Source organism: Acinonyx jubatus, chromosome C2, assembly GCF_027475565.1.
Source record: "Acinonyx jubatus isolate Ajub_Pintada_27869175 chromosome C2, VMU_Ajub_asm_v1.0, whole genome shotgun sequence".
In the NCBI taxonomy this organism is placed as follows: Eukaryota; Metazoa; Chordata; class Mammalia; order Carnivora; family Felidae; genus Acinonyx; species Acinonyx jubatus.
Window position 1 is genome coordinate 62,681,874 of NC_069384.1, and position 14,114 is coordinate 62,695,987.

The 14,114-nt window shown below is 37.6% G+C and overlaps 1 long non-coding RNA gene across 2 annotated transcripts; it reads left to right on the forward strand.

The window, feature by feature from the left end:
* The first annotated feature begins 690 nt into the window (after window positions 1-690).
* LOC128315185 (uncharacterized) lies at window positions 691-12,409 on the forward strand. Of its 2 annotated transcripts, XR_008297676.1 has the most exons (4): window positions 691-1,007; window positions 3,163-3,309; window positions 4,682-4,855; window positions 12,199-12,409. It is a non-coding gene; the product is annotated as an uncharacterized LOC128315185 (long non-coding RNA). The 2 variants fall into 2 exon arrangements; XR_008297675.1 differs by having other exon boundaries at window positions 3,163-4,855.
* Window positions 12,410-14,114: the final 1,705 nt, after the last annotated feature.

Consider the following 14,114-nt stretch of genomic DNA (forward strand, 5'->3'; position numbering starts at 1 on the left):
ATTGGGCAGCACAGATGGGGTCTGTGATGACATATGGTTTATGGCTCTCAAGAGGAAGAAGAAAAAGAAGTGAACTTTTCTCCCTCCCTAAAAATTCTTGACCCTACCATAACATTGTCACCTCTCAACTTTATACTAGATGACCTATTTCAAATCACAGCAGAAGATAATTTACCATATCACTCACAGCTCCTATTCATCGAATTGTGTTTCTCTATGTTTAAGTGTATGTAAGAGAGAGCTAAAATTTAAATCTAGAATACAACACACACGTACAAGCACAAACGTGCCCATTATATATACGCACACATCTTTTCCTAAAACCTGGATTATTTACTTTTTTGCTGTTTTTGCTTGCATAATCAGATAATTACCTTGGTTTCCACTCTAAATCTTCCCTGGAACAAGATGGAGTATAAATAAATAATCACTATATTTTTGTATCTCATTTCCCCCCTCTAGTCACAGCATTAATGCAAAAACTCTATCCGCCCAGTGAAATATTTCATCAGAACGTGGGTACCCTGTTTTGTCAGAGGGGTTTTTTTTTAGCCAAAATACCTTACGACTTTTTGTTACTGAGTCATATACTAATAATATGAAAAGTTATAAACAGGAAATTTGAATCAGTGGATAAAGAATGCCTGTAGCAACTGATTCAGTCTCACAGTCACCTCACTCCAGGCGTAAGCTTGAGAGAGGCAGTTTGTTTTTGGTGCTAATGCTGTTTTCTCCAATGCCCCATTTCCATTTTTTCTTCTGCCTCAGATTTCAACACTTCCATGTAACTAGCTAATCTGATATATCCACACCTGTTTATGTGTTAATAGAAAAAGTCTAGAAAAGCCCATTTTTGGGCTCTCTCTGTCTTTCTAGGTCCTAGGTGTCAAAGGATATTTCAACAGTGTTTGTATGCCATGGCGCCATTTTCTTCACTTCTGTGATCGAAGAGAGAAGTGATGCCAAATGAGAACTTCAGTTCAAAAAGAAAGAAAGGTTGCAGCAAGGTAAGTCAGGGCTGGGAGCATCTGGGAGTCTTGTGTGAGCACTGTGTGTGTGTGTGTGTGTGTGCACGTGCACGTGCACATGTGCATGTAGTCATCTCACCAAACCTCCATCAGAATGTCAAATGTGAGTAATGTTATGCAGGGTGTACACACACTGTAGATCATTACATTTAACTCAGTGGCTAGGACCAGAGTTATTTATTTCCTTCATCTATATATTTTTTAAAGTCTATTTTTTATTTTGAGAGAGAGAGAGAATGAAGGAGTGGCAGAGAGAGAGGGAGAGACAAAATCCCAAGCAGGTTCTGTGCCATCAACACAGAGCCCGAGGTGGGGCTCGATCCCACAAACCGTGAGATCATGACTCGAGCTGAAATCGAAAGCTGGGTGCGTAACAAGTGAGGAACCCAGGTACCCCTCCTTCATCTATCTTTAATTCATACACAGAAACAAACTAAATAAAGGGGAATATTTTGCAATAACTAATGAACAGTCCCAGCTTGTAAAATAATCCTTAAAAATACCATGATGGAAGTTGGTTATTTGGAAGGTGGCTCTATAATTTCCCACAGAAGTAGTCTTATAAAAGCATGATGGATAATAATGACTAATCTCCACTGAGTTCCAACATATGCAAGGCATATTACCTCTTTTTGTCATAACAATACTGCACAGAAATTATCTCCATGTTACAGATGAGAAAAGTTAAGCCTTGACTTACTCAAGGCTGTTAAGACCAAAACTAGGAAGAATCAGCATTTGAGAGGAAGCCTCCTAGGTCCCCAGGTTTATACTTGTCTGTTGAACCAGAGGCTTTATTGGGATTGCAGTTCTACACATAGAACCTGATTTAACTCCCTCCTGTCCTATCACTAAGTTACAATGCTCATGATAGCAGAAACTTTAAGGCTAATTGTACCATGTTTATTCTATATCAACCTCATTCTCTTTATAGATAAAGCACAAAAACATACCTATCTTTGGTGCAATCCTGGCTGCCTTATGTAATAGAGAAGGAAGAGAAAGAGGAAAGGAAGAAAGGCAATAGCTGTGGTGGGGAAGAAAGCCAATATGGAACTCCAGTAGAATAAAAAACGAGAACATCTTCAGTTGTGATGGGAAGGAACCAGGCCACTAAGACTTGTGAACTAAGGAACCGTTCATATTAAAGAGATCTTTGTAGGTAAATTGGCAATTTGTGAATTGGAAACTGCTTGTATTTCCTACTGTAAGAAGACACCAAATGACTTGAACTCCCTAAACTTGTCCATTCCAATCACTTCTGACTCAATAAAAATTGCAAGTCAAGTCTACGAAGTGATAGCTATTTAGCCCAATTTGCTGCCACCATAGAATCCTTTCCCTCAGGCCTGGGAAGGACGAGGAACTCGCTACTACAGTAGTTATCCACGTGTCTTGAGTAAGCTTTTCCAAATTATACATCCCTCCCCTTCTGGCAATGTTGCTCTTGGAGAAGAATATCACAACCTTGATCACAGAGGTAGGGAGTGGGAAAAACAAGGGGCTACATAATTTGAAAGGCTTCTGAATGATTAGTATACAAGCTCTCTGACACCACCCCTCTCTTGCCTCTACACTTGCTGAAAACACTGAGATCGACATCCCCTGCAGAAACCAAGAGTCTATCTCTAGAACCAGACCACCTAAGTTCAAAGCCAGTTAACAAGTAACAAAACAACTCTGTGTCTTCATTTTCCCTGTTTTAGGATATGCATAATACAATATATCCATAAGGTTATCACTTTAGGTTAAATAATTAACATAAATAAGGTACTTGGAATAGTGCCTAACACAAAGTTTGCTATCATTATCATTATTGTTATTAATTTACAATGGTAAACTGAGGGCTAGAGAAACAAAATGGCTTACTTTCCTTAACTGATAGCCTAGAATAGAATGCAGATAACCTAACTTGAAAACTAGTTAGTGTTCTTTTCATGACACTAGTTGACCCCTAAACTGAAGTTAACCAATGTGTTTATTTTCTCAGTTTGTTTATATCTATTCAATCTTATGCACCCAACAGGATCTTTAAATCAACATTTCTGGGAAGCAGATTACTGAACTAATTTAAGGAATTTAAACTAGTGCACTTTGTATTTCATAATATTTTAGGATATTTTTCATCCAACAGCACAATCAAGAACATCAAAGGAGAGAGAGACCTGTATCGCTCAGCGGATACCATCATCCAGGACAGAAAAGAGTATCTTCTGCCTTTCCACCCATCTACTTCTTCAAGCTATAAAAACTGCAGTGGGGGAGCCAGTCCACTGAACTCGTATAAGCAATCATTTATTTATCCACTAAAAGCAGAATATGGCAGGGGGAATTTGGGAGGAGTGAAATGAGTGTTGTCAGACTAACTTGACAAATGGGATGCAATTGTTCTCCACAAGGTTGGAGCCAAGGGGTCTTCCCTTTTCCCCTCCCCTTAATCCCCACTGCTTCTACTCAGCCTGAGCACAGAGAAGGTGGTTAACAGAGGAAAGCCCTGTGAATAAGCCATGACAGCCGTACATTCAGAAACTGATGTCATTTCCCTAAATACTGTTTGTAAAATGGTAATTATCTGCCAAGCAATGACAGCTGGCACTTAGCATAGAGACACAGAGAGACAGAAAAAGAGAGAATGAGAATAAAGGGTCCCTGCGTAATTTACCAAAGGGCTGAAAGAGAGAAGGAAACATAATCAGAAAAATAAAATGATTACCAGTGTGTGATGGGGTGAAAATTGCTTTGGGCATTTTCTCTTCAGAGAACACAAGATTGAATTGGAAGAATGAAGCTACAGCTTCATGATATACACTGAAAGAGAGGAGGTTGTTTTGAGGCTATGTTAGAAAGGAAAAATGCATCAAGGGTCCTGGGCTGTGACAAAATAGCACATAAGCCTTGTGTACACCCAGCCTCCCACACAGGGACTAGTCTGTCCACCATTACTGGATGCTCTATCTAAGATTATCACCTGCATTTCACTTGGGCCTGAGGAATAATGTAGTTGCCTTCTGCCTCCTTCCCTGTTACTTACTGTCATGGGAAGGTTTTGGGTCAACCTCGCTATGCTCTCATTCTTGATTATTTAATTGAACAGTACTCCAGGTGTTGCTGTGCAGGTGTTTTATAGATATGACCAATATCTGCAATCAGTTGGTTTTATTCAGAAGAGATTATCTTGGATAGTCTGGATGAGCCACACTCATTCAGTCCAAGGCCTTAAGAATGCAAGTGAGGTTTCCCTGGGGAAGAAGGAATTCATCGTAGACTACAGCATCAGCTCATGACCTCAAGTTTCCAAACTGCCCTTCCTGGTGGCCTGCCCTATGAATTTCAGACTTGCAGATAGTTCTTATAATGGTAGTACCATTCCTTACAATCAATCAATCTTTCCCTTCCCTTTTAATCTGTGTGTGTACACACATACACACACACACACTCTACTTGTTCTGGCTTCTCTGGAGGAACCTTGTTACACTTATCAAGTACATGTGCGATGATTTGCTTAGCTAAGCGGATACACAACAGGTTGAATTCATGATAAATTATTACCCCTGTCCCAAATTCATATATTGACTTCCTAACCCTCGGTACCTAAAAACGTGACCTCATTTGGAAATAGCGTCATTATAAATATACTTTTTTTTTTTTTTAAGATGAGGCCCATTAGGGTGGGCCCTTAACCAATATGTCTCTTGTCCTTATAAAAATGGGAAGTTTGGACACAGACATGCACACAAGGAGAATGTTAAGTAAAGATGAAGGCAGAGATCACAGTGATGCTGTTATGAGCCAAGGAATGCCACAGACTGCCAGCAAACCACAAGAAGGTGGGTGACAGGCATGGGACAGATTCTCTTCCGTAGCTCTTAGAAGGAAGCAACCCTGCACATACCCTGAACTAGGGACTTCCAGCCTCCAGGATGGTAAGACAATCAATTTCTGTTGTTTAAGCCACTTGGTCTGTGGTACTTTCTTAGAGCAGCTCTAGAAAACCAACACAGAGCATTACCAGGAAAATTAAGGGAACTCAATTGGGGAAAGTTAAGGAGAGGACAAAGTTAATGCTAAGAAGTACATAAAGCTCCATTTCCTTAATGTCTTTGAAATCCAAATTAATTCCTTTTTATACTTAACTATTTTACTGCCAATATCCAATCAGGATAAGAGCTGGATAATGACACTGACAGTTACAGAAATTACAAGTGTTCCAGCAATTTCTGAATATAGTTCTTCTGTTCATTCCTGCATTGTAGTCTCCTTTTGGATACTGGATGCTATGGAACCATCCATAACCATTCATCCCTCTATGTGTGACCTTGTGGAATGGAACTCTGTAATACCTCTCTTATGGGGAAAGCTACCTATCACCACTCGGTGCCCTTTTCTTTTTTCTAGCAAGTGAAGTTAATAGAGATCCCATATAAGGGAAAGCAACGAATGTGTCCAAAGGTTCCACAAATAGTTTGCAATATGGCATAACTAGAACCCAGGTCTTCTGATGTCCCACCCAGTGATCTTTCCAAGGCATTGTTTCTGTCCAGTTATTGAGCTAGCAGTTTAGGTAACTTCTCACCAATTATCAGAACTTATCAGATTTCAGAATAAGCATTCCTTCCTTAAATACATGTGTCTTCTCCAGTACTCGGGAATGTGGCTTTATATAAGTCACATCTTTTCTAGATATGAGTTTCCTCATTTATAAAATAAAGGAAAAACTCACTGGATAATCTACTTTTGACATTCCGCAGAAATAGAATCAGCATCAGCATAGTGGAAAGACCTAGATTTAAGTACAGCTATTGTCAGTTTCAACATAAGTAATAGTGGTCAGGTAACTTAGCTTTACTGGGTCCTCATTTGTAAATTGGGAAATGGGGGTGATATCTCTTTCACTGGGCCATTACAAGAATGAAATAAATAGCACATGTGGGAACATGTTCTAAACTCAGATGTGTATTAAAGAAGCTAAAAGTAAAGTAGCAAAGTAAAGATTCTATAACATTACAACCTGCTTTCCCATTCCAAGTTGTAGAGGAGATATGTTGCAGTATCCTATCAGGTTTCACCAGACTGATACTAAGTGTATAGTCCACCATGTTTTTACAAGCTTCAGAGTCTGACCTAGCAAAAAATAAGTACATCAAAGTATTTCAGGACCTCATAATTAGTGGATAAATTTGGGTATCCCCGTTATCCTAAGCATTTACGTCACTATTTTTATCTCTTGCTTATCCAATTCCTTGACTTCATAGTAAGCATCTATGACAACAAAGAGTATATTTTGGTCACCTCTATTCTCTGGAATCTACCTGTATTTTGAATGAATTAATATTTAAATAAATGCTACAGTCTTGTTCAATTCCACCTTGGCCATAATAATTTTTAATGAAAAGTTTAAGGGCAAAAAAAAAAAAAGAAAAAGTTGACCTAAGGTATCATTTAAATATAATAAATATAATATACATCTAAAACAAGTCCATTTCTGAAAACAGTTGATTATTACAAGCAAAAATATGTAAGCCCTTGGAGTTTATATACTATTAGCCTATTAATTTACATAATTCCCCCATGTCTAGCAGAACCCATTGATTATAAGGTAATTCACAGACATCAACTTTCTAGGCTGTAAAGGCTTTTGAAATTATAAGGAAGAGACAGTTGTGCCGAAATCGTGTAGGTAAAGCTGTCACAGTTTGAAATACAGTTATAGATTTCAGAATGTAAATGATTGTCATCAGAATAAGATTACAAATTTCATGAGCTCTGAGAAACTTAGCTTATTTAACACTGACTCAATGATTTCACAGCCAAAGTAAGTTAAAACACTTCAGATTCTGAAAGAATATCCTCGTTAAATTTATCGAGCAGGATTTCAAAATGTCCAACGTGTTTGCCAAAGAGTAACACAACAGGCTATTTTGAGAACATGTAGAGTAGCCCAGTTTTCCTCAAATTTAGTCAACCTTTTCCACAATTTTTGCAGCATTCGCATGCCATCTGCGCTATTATTTAATATTTTCTTTTAAATACATACATATTTTATTTCACTATCTTTTAATTGGAAAATTATAATATTATTATTATTACACATTTAAGATAATCATCACTTGTTAGACATAAACAAACATGAAAATACTCCAAACGCAAAACAGTGGTATTATCATCTGCTTAGATTCTGTTGAAAGCTCTGAGCCTAAGGGCCGATGCTGCATTTGTTGTTTCACTTTCTTAAGGGGAAATCACGTAAGTGTTTATAAAGGTGTTAAAGCCTTCTTAGCACCAAACCAAGACTCTACTTGGTATGATCAAATAGTTGAAAAGGTATGAAAAGAGAATAACCCTTACCACCACGAGGTTCAGGGCTATTACGATAGCATTGTCACATGCCACTTTGGAAAAGGCTGGAGTAGTTCACTGCAAAAGACTCAATTTTTGTGCCCCCTCATTTTCATATGTTGAAATCTATCTGCCAATGTGATGGTATTAAGAGGATGGGCCTTCGAAATGTGTTTAGGTCATGAGGGTGGAGACCTGAATGAATGAGATTCGGGTCTTTTTCATAAGAGCTGCCTCATCCCTTCTACCATGTAAGGACACTGTAAAGTGACCATCTATGAGTCAGAAAGCAGGCCTCATCAGACACCAAATCTGCCAGTGCTGTGAACCTGGGCTGCTCCCAGAACTGTGAGAAATGTTTGCTGTTCCAGCCGCCCAGTCTCTGGTATTTATTTCTGTTACAGTCACCAAGATGGACTAAGATGCACATTAAGTATTGTAACTTTTATATGTTCAAGTATATGGGTGCTTAAACACTTACTCATTACATTGAATGTACAGGATGCAAACTGGAGGTGCACCTGGGTGGCTCTGTCGGCTAAGCATCTGACTCTTGATTTTGGCTCAGGTAATGATCTCACAGTTTGTAGGTTTAAGCCCTGCATTGGGCTCCATGCTGATGGTGCAGTGCCTACTTGGGATTCTCTCTCCCTGTCTCTCTGCCCACCCCCTCCATACTCTATCACTCTCTCTCAAAAGAAATAAATAAACTTAAAATGAAAAAGAACAGGGGTGCCTGGGTGGCTCAGTCGGTTAAGCGTCCAACTTCGGCTCAGGTCATGATCTCTCAGTTCATGAGTTCAAGCCCCGCGTCGGGCTCTATGCTGACAGCTCAGAGCCTGTAGCCTGTTTCAGATTCTGTGTCTCCCTCTCTCTCTCTGACCCTCCCCGATTCATGCTCTGTCTCTCTCTGTCTCAAAAATAAATAAACTTAAAAAAAAATTAAATAAAAAAAAACAAAAAGAACATAAACTGGAGAGGCATACAAGCAGATTATTCATAGCTAAACACAAGAGTGGGATAATGATGGTATGCGAGTATTTAGAACAAAGTCCTAACAGAGCAGGATAAAACCTTAGAGGCCTTCTGTTCCAAAGATGGGCAAACTAAAGCCTAAAGTGTTAGGTCTAGGGGCACCTTGCTGACTTAGTCCGGAGAGCTCGTACATGACTCTTAAATCTCAGGGTCTTGAGTTCAAGCCCCACATTGGGCATGCAGCCTACTAAAACAAACGAACAAACAAAACATTAATATCTCTATTTAAAAAAAAAAGTGTTAGGTCTAGTGTTAACCTGATTGAAGGTCATAGAGCTAAGAAGTGACTCGAGCAGAACTGAAACCCAGCTGGTCTCAGTGCTAGTTCCCTTCACCAAGATGATCCCATTTTATTCATTTATGATAGAAGCAGTTAATTTCATAAGATTTGATACCTGTATTTTCTATGTGAGAGTAAGAAAATTCTTAAAACAGAGGCCTTATGAAGAAAATGTAAAGTCAAACACAATAGGAAAGTATTTAACATTGCATTGGAATAAGGGTCTTAGTAATGGCTTAATAAGACAATGCTAGATGATGACCTTAGGTAAGAGAAAGAGATAGGTCCCAAATTATTTTTTGAAGCTTCTCCTGATCCTTCTAATGAATGAGTCATAATTTGAACTCAAATAAGTAATAACTTTTAGCCATCCTTGGATGGCTGTCTACTTTAAAATACTGTGTGTCATTTGACTTACTGTACAAACATATTTCACAGGGTTGTTTATTTGTTTTTGGTATGTCAATAGTTTACTAGGTTTCTTCACCAGACACCTATGTTTGATGAGATTTTATTCTCATTTAAATTGCTTTATTCTGAAACTGTTTAGTTTCCATTTATTTTTGAGAGACAGAAAGAGAGAGCAAGTGCAGGAGGGGACAGAAGGAGAGGGAGACTGAGGATCCAAAGCGGGCTCCACAAGGACAGCAGAAAGCCTGATGCGGGGCTTTAACTCATGACCATGAGATCATTACCTGAGCCAAAGTCACACACTTAATCGAGTGAGCCACCCAGGCACCCCTAGGGCTTCCCGCCTTTTTTAAGCCTTATTTACGTTTTTCCAGTTCCTCCTTTTCCTATTCTTTCTCATTTTCTTCCTCAACCACTGACCTATCTGATACCAGCCAGAGCTATGACCTCCAATGCCTCATGGATGGAGGCTGGAGTTGCCAATTTTTATGGTCTCTTATAGCTAAAATGAGTTATAACTATAAACATTTTGCTAATACAGAGTGCTACAGAATGGTGAATGAGATAACACTAGTGACAGTGGTCACTGGCCATGATTATCACTTCTTTTTTTATTTTTTGGCAAATGCTAGTTTCGCTGACATTTTCCTCCCTAAATCCAATGAATCTAAAACAGAATAGAAAATAAGCCTATATCCAGCAGTCCTAAACAAATGATAACTTTCATGTTCAGTTAGCTGGTTTATACAGCATTATTCCTTTTTTAAAAATTGGCTCTGTTTTTCTATTTTATTTTACTTTACATTTGAATAAAATAGACTTACTATGTGACTATAAATGCATCTGTGTACTCTTCTGTGACAGCAGAATCTACACCATTTAACCTCATATCCTAAAAACCACAGTCCTGGTTCAGTTGCAAATGATGATGTATGAAAAGAGTATGTATCAATATTATGCCCTTTAGCCAAGTTACCAATCAAAAAATTTTAACAACACAGTTTGTATCAATGACATGCAGGTTTGTTAAATATTAGGCAGTGGATTATCTTCATGCCAGAAGAGAGATAATAGTTTAAGTATGGAAAACACATTCTAACTTAACCTCTTTTACAACATTGCTGTGTGAACTGAGAGAATCACTTAGGAACTCTGTTCCTCTGCATCTTTATCCCCCAACCTCAAAGAATACTTAACTAAGTTAAGGCATGTGTGTATGTGTGTGTAACTAATAACTAATATAATAACTAATATTATACATATAATACACTGTATAGTATACACTGATACAAGTTAATATTTCTATCACTATCACTATTATTTGAAGTGAAAATAACTACTATACAATGTTCTGATAAATTATGTGCTGTATTTTTCATCAAAAGCTTACGAAACTCCAGGGCTAAAAACTGTACAATTATCTATACAGACACCAGAGTTTAGGATTCCAATAAGCTCTTATCATGTTTAAACAAAAGCACTGATTTAATATTCCAGGTTTTGATGTCAGAAGTGAATTACAGAATGGAATCATGGTTTTCTAAAAGTAATGGAATACTTTGATCACAAAAATATTTACTCTTTCATACTGAATATGGAATAGGACATTGCAGGGGATCAATAAAATAATTATCCTTCATAAGAAGATAAAAACCGTAATTCAAATGGACACAATCCTCCAGGCTAGGGGAATTTAGACTGGATCTAAAGCCATATTAAAACCTTAGCATATACAAATTCCATTAAAATCCACAATTACATTCTATAGAAAAATCTAACTTTATATTTAAAAAATAAGTCAACATATATATTATTCAGGTATGAAAGAGTAAATATTTTATGTCAGGAATTATCAGAGCACCTTGTTAGTCTTATTTTGTTTGTTTGTTTGTTCTATACTTTTCTGTTCAGACTGAATGACATAAGAAGAGTAGGTGTATAAACTGGGAGAATGGAGAAAAAAAGTGACTTACAAATTCTATCTTTTCTTTTAAGTTTTATAATCCTCCCCAAGTATTAAAGAAACTCCTATACCATCAGTTCTTATTAGCATTGATATTAAACTGTTTTTATATCTGCAGCTAAATTTGGGAGTTTCTAGTGAGAATGTATTCTTCTTAGTAGAGAAGAAATCGCATCACTTATATTTACTGCAATTTGTGAATTATGAGCCATCAGAAAGAACCTGAAAACCTAATGAGACTAGTAACATGTGTTGTAATTAAAAAAAAAAATGTTTGGAGGAGTTGAATTATTTATTCAGTCTAGGCTATGTGAGTCATCTACACTTTACAATTAAGTTGAAAGCTCTGTAGGAAAGAAATAAGTACTTGAATAGTGAGTAAAGGATTTTTGAAACAAGGTGAGACAAAGAGTTTCTTACTCTTGGTTTGGGTCAACTTTGTTAGAGACAGATTCCAATAAGATAAAAAATGAAAAAGCCCAGCATGAACAAAGAATAAAACAAGCCTTAAGGGTCAGTTGATAATGGTTCAGGCACACTAACCTAGAGACCTAGGCTACAGACTAAGGGCTTAGTTTGTGAGGTTGAGTTTCAGAGATTCAGACATAAAGACATGTATTTTGTACATTCTTACTAGTAACCAGATACTGTTCAAGGCACTTGGCATACAACGTTGCAGCGGAAAGACAGAAATCTTGTCCTTACAGTGTTTACAGCCTAGTAAAAGCAGCAGACAACAAAAAGGTAATCCAATCAGTAAATATCAAACCTATTCACTATACGGCATACTATAAAAGTATATATTTGGTGCTGTATTAAAAATTAACAAAAAAGTGCACATCCAAAGATAGAGGTAAAAAAAGAAACTTTGAGAAACTAGTATTTAATACGAATCTTAAATTATTAAAAAAGAGACAGCACACAAAAGCCAGAAGAGAGCATTTCAGACAAAAACAAAGAAAGCACACGGGAGACCCTAGGATAGGAAGAAGTTCATAGATTTGAAGGACTTAAGGTTAGACAAAATGTGTGGCCCTTTGGCAGCAAAGGGGTGAGAGGTTTTATGTAAGTTTGGATATATAAGATGCAAATGATGAAGAAATCTTCTGCTACGGTTAAGAATTTGTGTTTTGTTTGTTTGTAAGGAAGCTACAGAAAAGCTTGAAACAGAAGAATGGACTAAAAGCTCTGGATGTTTCACAAAGAACTGAATACAGGTGGATAAAGTGGAAGCAGGGTGACCAGCAAACAGTCCAGGTGACTGCAGATAGTCAAGCCAGGAAGTGATCCGTTTTCTACCTGGCTTTTAATTCTTTCCCTTCCCTCTCCCCTTTAAAGATTCTTATCGTTTCTTCAAGACAGCCTGAGCACTCAAAGAACTTATAGAACTTATAGAACTCAAAGTACTCAAAGAACTTATAGAACTCATAGAATTTCCAGGTGTTTGAATCAACTGTTTGGGGTGAGTAGGATTAACCACATACTGTTAGCACAGCGTTCAGAGGCCAGGTAAGATTCTTAAGGGTCACAGTGAGAAAAGGGAATTTCCTTTGTAAGAACATGGGAAACCCAGAGCAACTGAGGCAGTCAGTCAACATCTGCTGGGAAATAAAACTTGAATATAAAGAAGACAAAGTCCAAACACCAATTTCAGAGATCAGAGGTATTGGTACTTAAATCTTATAAACATTATAATCAAAAATGTGCATTCCCCACTGTTCCTGCTTGTTGTACCCACTGAAAGAGCTGGGTGGACTATGAAGTCAGTGTCTTTAAGTGAATGTGTATAAGCACTGTGATGGAAAAAATAAATAAGAGACCTGAAAGTGCCACCTAAGTCCTATGCACCATCTGTATGCATAACCATATCTCATCCTGGCGGCCATTCTTCAGTAACCTGCTCTCCAGACAGTTCTAGGTTTTGACTATTCCAAATATGGTTTCTACATCAACAAAACTCCTATTCAACCGAGAAAGAAGCAAAGAATGACTCGAAAGGAAAAGCAGATTCATATTATAAAAAGCCTTGAAAGCAGTTTCATTGAGACTGAAATTTACATGGGAGACAGCGGCCACTACTGAGTTTGTGCAGAAGAAGTGACACTCAAAATGTTTTTAAAGAAAGGTAAGCAGAAAGAATAGTTGTTTATTAAATCCCTACTCTATGCCAGGAACTCTAAATAGTCTCATTAAATGCAGGTGTTGTTTTTCTTTAACAAAAAAAGGCAATTGAATCTCAACTTGCTAATATAGTGTCTAGGTTCACATCATACATTGTGGTGCTTATTTAATTCTACATTAATCATAAGTATAATGAAGGTTAATACAAAAGGCCTAATTATCTTGCATTTGGAAGCCCATGACCTGCCCCTAAGGAGTATTTTATGTCCCTTAGTTTACCGAACCTGCTCAAGCAGGAAGTTATAAAAATAAAGCAAGCCTTATTATAAAGTTTTTGACTCAGAACGTTTGCTCACATCATTTAGTACCATGACAGTTGATCAGAAACTGAATCTAATAAAAGGAAGAATATGAAGAAGAGGAATCAATGGGAAAACAGTGACAGAAAAAAATCAACACTTCCATCACCTAAATTAAGTCAAAACATCCCATAAAGTAAAATGATTAAGTAACAAAGAACACATTTAAAAAGTCAGATTATGGGGCGCCTGGGTGGCGCACTCGGTTAAGCGTCCAACTTCAGCCAGGTCATGATCTCGCGGTCCGTGAGTTCAAGCCCCGCGTCAGGCTCTGGGCTGATGGCTCAGAGCCTGGAGCCTGTTTCCGATTCTGTGTCTTCCTCTCTCTGTGCCCCTCCCCCATTCATGCTCTGTCTCTCTCTGTCCCAAAAATAAATAAACATTGAAAAAAAAAATTAAAAAGTCAGATTAATCATGACTTTATCTGTAATTGTGTCAGCAGAGGCACGAAGTTATAGGGCATATTTGTAGAGTTGTGATATAAAAATGGCTCGGGGATAAGCTAAGTCATCATGTCCTTTTCCCCATATCAAAATTACCAGAGGATAATTCCAAGTTTGACACTTGAAATTATTTAATAA